The sequence below is a fragment of the Myxocyprinus asiaticus genome, chromosome 45, assembly GCF_019703515.2.
Source record: "Myxocyprinus asiaticus isolate MX2 ecotype Aquarium Trade chromosome 45, UBuf_Myxa_2, whole genome shotgun sequence".
Classification (NCBI taxonomy): Eukaryota; Metazoa; Chordata; class Actinopteri; order Cypriniformes; family Catostomidae; genus Myxocyprinus; species Myxocyprinus asiaticus.
In genome coordinates, this window is record NC_059388.1 from 31,401,401 (window position 1) to 31,408,222 (window position 6,822).

Consider the following 6,822-nt stretch of genomic DNA (forward strand, 5'->3'; position numbering starts at 1 on the left):
CTTTCCAAAACCCCGCCCTCAGAACATACCAAATGAGCTTAATTGACACTAACATCTAGCAGAAACGGTCAAAAACAACAACAGCAGGGGGCCTGGGTAGCTCAGCATGTAAAGACACTGACTACCACACCTGGAGTCGCGAGTTTGAATCCAGGGTGTGCTGAGTGACTCCAGTCAGGTCTCCTAAGCAACCAAATTGGCCCGGTTGCTAGGAAGGGTAGAGTCACATGGGGTAACCTCCTCGTGGTCCTTATAATGTGGTTCGCTCTCGGAGGGGCGCGTGGTGAGTTGTGCGTGGAGCCTCCACATGCGCTAGGTCTCCACGGTAACGCTCAACAAGCCACTTTAATAAGATTTGCGGATTGATGGTCTCAGATGCGGAGGCAACTGAAATTCGTCCTCCGCCACCCGGATTGAGGCAAGTCACTACGCCACCACGAGGACTTAGAGCGCAATGGGAATTGGGCATTCCGAATTGGGGAGAAGGAAAAAAACAGCTGCAAAATAGCGCCCTCTATTGACAACTGTTATGAGCAACATGGCATAAAAATGGCATAAAGCCTCAATATTTCGATGCAACTGCAATACTATAAGAATGCGCAAAATGATTGACAGGCATAAAGCATCATTTTTATTTGCTGTTTACAGAGTCTAGAGAGTCAGAGACCGGTGAGATATCTCACGACACTTATTTATATATTATCTTTCAGGGAGTAGTAAGAAAATTTGCATGCATTTCCATGAAAAAAATCACTTACAGCACCTACAAAAGCTTTCATAACTTTAAAGTAAATGGCTTGCTGACTAGTATGCATTCCCTCCCACAACATTAAATATTTATCCAAAGTCAGAATTTTCAGAGTTATTTCATACTACAATTATTTAATACTATTATTAATAAAAAATTGCCCTTGGTTAGTCAGGAAATCAATACATTTTATTTGCTGTTGTTGTATAAATATATTTAGCTATTTCCAAATGAATATGTGTTTAATTAAAGTTTATTTATCTAAGGATATAAGATCTCCTCAGTCAGGTGCTCCTGTTTAACATTAATTGACCATCAATGATAACTTGCTTGTTGTGATTGGTAAGTGGGAGGAAGATCACCAGGATAAATATCCAGCAGACATCATGTGCAAGTTTTTGTTTTCCTTTCATAAAAGCTGTTGTTATTGCACTCTGTTCTTCTGTTCTTCTGTTCCTGTAGTTGAGAGAGACTTGACTTTGAACGGCGTAGTTAATAGTGATGTGAGTGGAAGTTATATAGTCCACTTTAACTAAAGTTGTGAAGGTTAAAAGTATTGTTTAGGAAGGCAGTGTGCCATTTGTTTAGTATTTTTCTCCTGTTTTTGAATAGTAAGGGATTCCATCCGAGTAGTAAGTTTGTTTGCTGTACGCCTACTTATACGGCTTCTTGGGTTTTTGTTCCCTTACAGGTGGAAGTCTTGTCAATTAAATATCTGTGGCTTTTGAAAACTGGACTTTGGCGTGTTGGTAAAGAAAGGGAATCCCTGAAAACTCCTCCCCAGACTATAATTCTTGATTTGACTGACAGGCGATTGTCCGTATCCAATAAGTGATTTGGCTTTTTGGTGATTTCTACATCTGTCATATTGGGCGTTCCAGTAGAAAGCAACAGTCTGGTTCCGGTAATAATAATCCCATTCATTTCTTCTATAGACTAATTGATTTAATGCTAACTTAATTTTAGATGGATCTACCATGAGCTCCAAGGTTGTTCATCGATGGTATATGCTTACATTCAAGCCATCCATCTGCGTTATTTCAACTTCATAGTTTAAATTGTCTACAATAGTGGAATTCCTGTTGAACAACTACATTACCCATGATCCAGCAGAGAGCTTCACCAATCAGAGAACAGCGGCCGTGCAAGCCTGCAGCAAAAGCCCAAAAGAGACCGCCCACTTTTGTTATGCATTAAAGTCGCTCTCCCTTCACCCTCAATGTATTTGTGTACATCAGAATATTTTGCGATAAATGTAAGATATTGTTTCTATACTTACAATCAACAACCTAAAATCAATAGTTTTATATATTTCCAACCGTTTTATCCAAATGCGTCATTCGCAATGCTTCATGGGATTGTAGTTCACGCCCTCGTGAAAGATGGGAAGTACACAGTGCTGTACCTTTTTGTCTTTTAAAGCTGATTTTTCAAATGCTTTTTTTGCTTCAAGTCAAAGTTTGTAATGTGATTCACCTTGGTTTGTTTGGTTCATGGTTTAGAACAGAACTCTTATGTCAATGGGAAAATTGAATGGGAACCGCATATAACTATTACTTTTACATTTAGCAGACACTTTTATCCAAAGTGACTTACAGTGCACTTATTACAGGGACAATCCCCCTGGAGCAACCTGGAGTTAAGTGCCTTGCTCAAGGACACAATGGTGGTGGTTCAGGGGACCAAACTGGTAACCTTCTGCATACCAGTCCAGTGCTTTAGCCCACTACGCCACCACCATTATGCACAGTTATACCTCAAATGGGAATTTTGAAGCTGCCCTGTTTTAAGTATGCAATTCTCTCAATATGGCTTCAAAATTCCCATTTGAGGTATGAAAATGTCATTTATGTTGTAGAACAAAATGTCCACATAGTAATGTTTACCAGTCTTTATTTTACTCAGGGGTGTAGATTCCAGGGGGGATGATCAAAACAAGCAAGTACGACCCCTCCAATATTTATACCATGATCATTGGAAACGTTCTTCATACTGTAAAATTATTTGAATCCTAAAATAATATTTTTAAAAGGTTTTTTTTTTAAATGACGTCTTTACAATCATTCGTAACATTCAAGTTGAAGCTGGAATGGTTGCATGGCTCATTCATGTTATGAAATGACTTTGACGTATAACTGCAGAACATTTGACTCTTTCTACCAAGATCCTTAACCCAAGAGCAGCCAACCCTGCTCAAACACACCTGCCTGTAAATGAAGAGCCTGATTAGATGCTTCAGGTGTGTTTGATCAGGGTTTGAGCTTCCTTTGCAAGAAAATATGGAGCCCCAGATGAAAAGGCAGGGGTTTTTTTTCTGAAATAGTTTGTGTTCCCTCGCAATAAATGTACAATGGCTTTACTACAATAGCCATATTTTAACCATGGTATCTGTAGTGATACCATAGTGATACAGGAAAACGAAGACTATGGTAAGATATCATTTTGTGGTTATGGTTTTACTATAGTAATATTGTAGAATGTAGAAGCCATTGTTTTTGGTGGAAATCATTTTCTAACGTTCTATTGTAATAACCATGCCTGTTGTATGCTAACCTTTTTTTGTTGTTGCCAGAAACCAAGGTTTTAAGAAAGTATATTGTAGTAAATAAACTTAAGTAACCATGGTTTCAAAACCGTACAGCCTTCTGGTTTAGAAATAGAATATAACTTTTTATTGCCACACAGCAAGCTGGTGTAAATTATTGTAGGTACAGCAATAAACATGCATATTTCTCAAATAAGTATATGTAACACTACAGTACAAAATAACACAATATACTAAAACAATATGATACAAGGTAGACACACTATACAATAAATTGCCAGATCGAACAAAATAAAAAAATTGCAATACAGTGCAAACCGATTATGGATACAGAAGAACATGGAAAGTGCTATAAGATTAGGATCCTCACAGTGCTAGGTAATAAAAGTCCTGTGTTTCGTGCGATTGTGTGCATGTACATGGTTCATACGTTGTAAAACACGAGTTGTACAATTACTTTAGGCATGATTAAGTAACCTGACTGAAGTTGGAAAAAGCTGTTCCTTAATCTAGATGTTTTGGATAGTAATGATCTCAAGCATCTGTACCTATGATCTTTGAGGTCCCGATGACAATGCGTTCTAGTTTTTTCTTTGACACTGATGGATGATGTTAGGATGCTTTCTAGAATGGCTGTGTAGAAACAAATTAGGAGATGTGACTCCAACCTTTCTCAGTTGTCTGAGGAAGTACAGTCTATGGTTGGCTTTCCTGATGTGTTAATTTCCCATTTTAAAGTGCCAGAAATATGGGTGTTCAGGAATGTGAAAGAGTCATGGTAATGTACTGATCATTTATGTAGATTGGGAGTTTGGAGTCCTTTGAGTGCCTGAAGTCTACAATGATTTCAAATGTGTTTAATTGCAGGTCATTGCTGACACACCATGAAGCCGCTCTTTCCACTTCAAGGACGATACTGTGTTTCAACATTTCCAGAGATTAATCCAATAATGGTGGTGTCGTCTGCATACTTCATGATTTTAACAGTTATGCTGTGAGTTAAAACCATTGGTAAACAGAGAGAAGAGGAGTGGAGAGAGTATGCAGCCTTGTGGGGTGCCTGTGTTGATGGTCTGCTGATGTCGGCCTTGGAGAAAATCCAACAGCCGGAGACACATTGCTGGATTGATGTCCATTAGCTCGCTGAAGAGTTTAACTGGGTTGATGGTGTTAAAAGCCGAACTGAAATCTATGTAAAGGATACGTGCATATGTGTTTGGGGCCTCTAGATGATGTTGTATGTAGGAAAGAGCCGTGTTGACGGCATCTTCCACTGATCTGTTGGTGCAATATATAAACTGGAGTGGGTCCAGTTGGAATGAAGGACTAGATTTGAGATTAGCCAGAACTGTACGCTCAAATGCCTTCATGACGACAGATGTTAGGGCAACTGGTCTATAATCATTAAGGCAGCTTGGGTTGGAGGATTTAGGTACAGGAACTATTGTAGCCTTTTTAAAACACTGTGGGTAATTGAGAGGTGCAGTGATTTGTATTTTTACTTTTACTATAGATTAATCCTATGGTTTAACTAGCCTACATATATTGGACGCTGACACTGATTATTTGTAAGTGAAATCTGCATAACCAATTATTAATTATTCTGACTTCTCTACACAATAACTAAATCATTCAGCACTAACCTCTAGGTAAATACCTTGCTTTACAAAATGAATATTGTGCATAATCAAAAATTAATGTATATATATCATGTTAGCCAGAAATCCATATACTCACTTTGCATTTTATACTGTTCACACTGATGCATTAATCTCATCATGACCATATACAGCAGTTGTCCAACAATGTTCTGTGTATAATGTGCATTGTGTGTACTGTATATACTGTTATGTGCTGTATGCTGTTATGAAATGTCCTGTGTGTATTAAAGCACAAAATCGTTTTATGGAAAAGCACCAGGACCTATTAAAGAAATGCAGGTTCTTTTTACCCCCTTTTTTCCTCTTTTGTATGACAATAAAATCTGATTTGACTTGGATTTACAGAGGATTATGCAGCATGCAACATTTCTGTTCAGTACTTTTAATTCCTTCAGAATCATGTTTTGAGGCATTTGACAGATATTGAGCCTGTCATTTTCCATTTTTTTATCCTGTATCTGAAGAGCTTTTTCTCAATTCTTCTATAGAGATATTAATATTTCATGTTCATTTTTCTCATCACTTTGCTGACATTCTGATGTTATCTTTATCTTCTGAACATTATCAACAAATTACACTCACGTCACAAAAATGGACAAACTTGGTCAGAAAAACACATTCAACTCTTGTTCCATGACTGTTTTGTTTAGCTGAATCATTTCATAAAGGACCATATCTATGAGAACAATCGCTTCAAAGTGCAAATAATTTACACAACCAGGTTCTCTTGAATCAGGAGTGAATCTACAGATAGAAACAGAGCTTAACAAATCGAGTTCAGATCTCCTCATGTCTTCTAATTCAAGTCAGTTTCAGCCATATGAACACATGAAATGAGACTCTGTGATTCCAACATTCATCAAACCATCTCAGAAGACTTTGAGCCAGTATTCATCTGTATGATAATGAATCTTCACTACAAATCATCTCAACTCTCATTCTGTCATGTGACTCAGACGGTAGAGCAGCTGAACTTGAAGTCTGAAGGTTTCTAGTTTAAATCTTCCCTCTGCTGGTCTGTTTCACTTTAAACATCACAAAGATGAATTCTTAATAAAGAAGATATGCCCCCCAAAAACATGCTGTGTGAGTGTGTTGTCTCAGTGGCTCAGTGGTATGAGCATGTCCTCCTGCATGGAGGCTTCTGGTTCAAATCCCAGGCTGGACATGTTTGTGTGATGGTATTGGGTTGATCTGATTGAAAGAGGAGGTTTGAGAATGAGTGACCAGAGAAAGGGGGGCTCAAATAGCCAGTTGGGGCAACTGGACCTCCAGCATAAAGTTCAGGGGGCAGTTCTGTCAATTCAATTGTGTTGACTTATTTTAAAACTCAGTAGCAGCAGGTTTTAAAACTACATCAACACAGGATCAGATTGACAGAGCAGCTGCTGGACTTTTTGCTGGAGGTCTGGGGGGCCCCAACTGGATATTTGAGCCCCCCTTTCTCTGGTCACTCATCCTCAAGCCTCCTCTCTCAATCAGATCAACCCAACACCATCACACAACAATGTCCAGCCTGGGATTTGAACCAGGATCCTCCATGCAGGAGAACATGCTCATACCACTGAGCCACTGAGACAACACACTCACACAGCATATTTTTTGGGGGGCATATCTTCTTTATTAAATCCAAAGCAACTTACAAAGTAATTAAAATATACATTTGTATAACTGTGTTCTCTGGGATTTAAACCCTTGTCATTGTTAGTGCAACACTCTCTCACATGAGCTACAGGAACCCAGAACTCTTCAAGTCAACATCTCAAACCCACAACACCTTTGAAGACTTCCATAACTGCATGACACACTGAACTTCACAAGCCTCACATGATCTAAACTACCACAAACATCCAGAACCTCAGAGATGT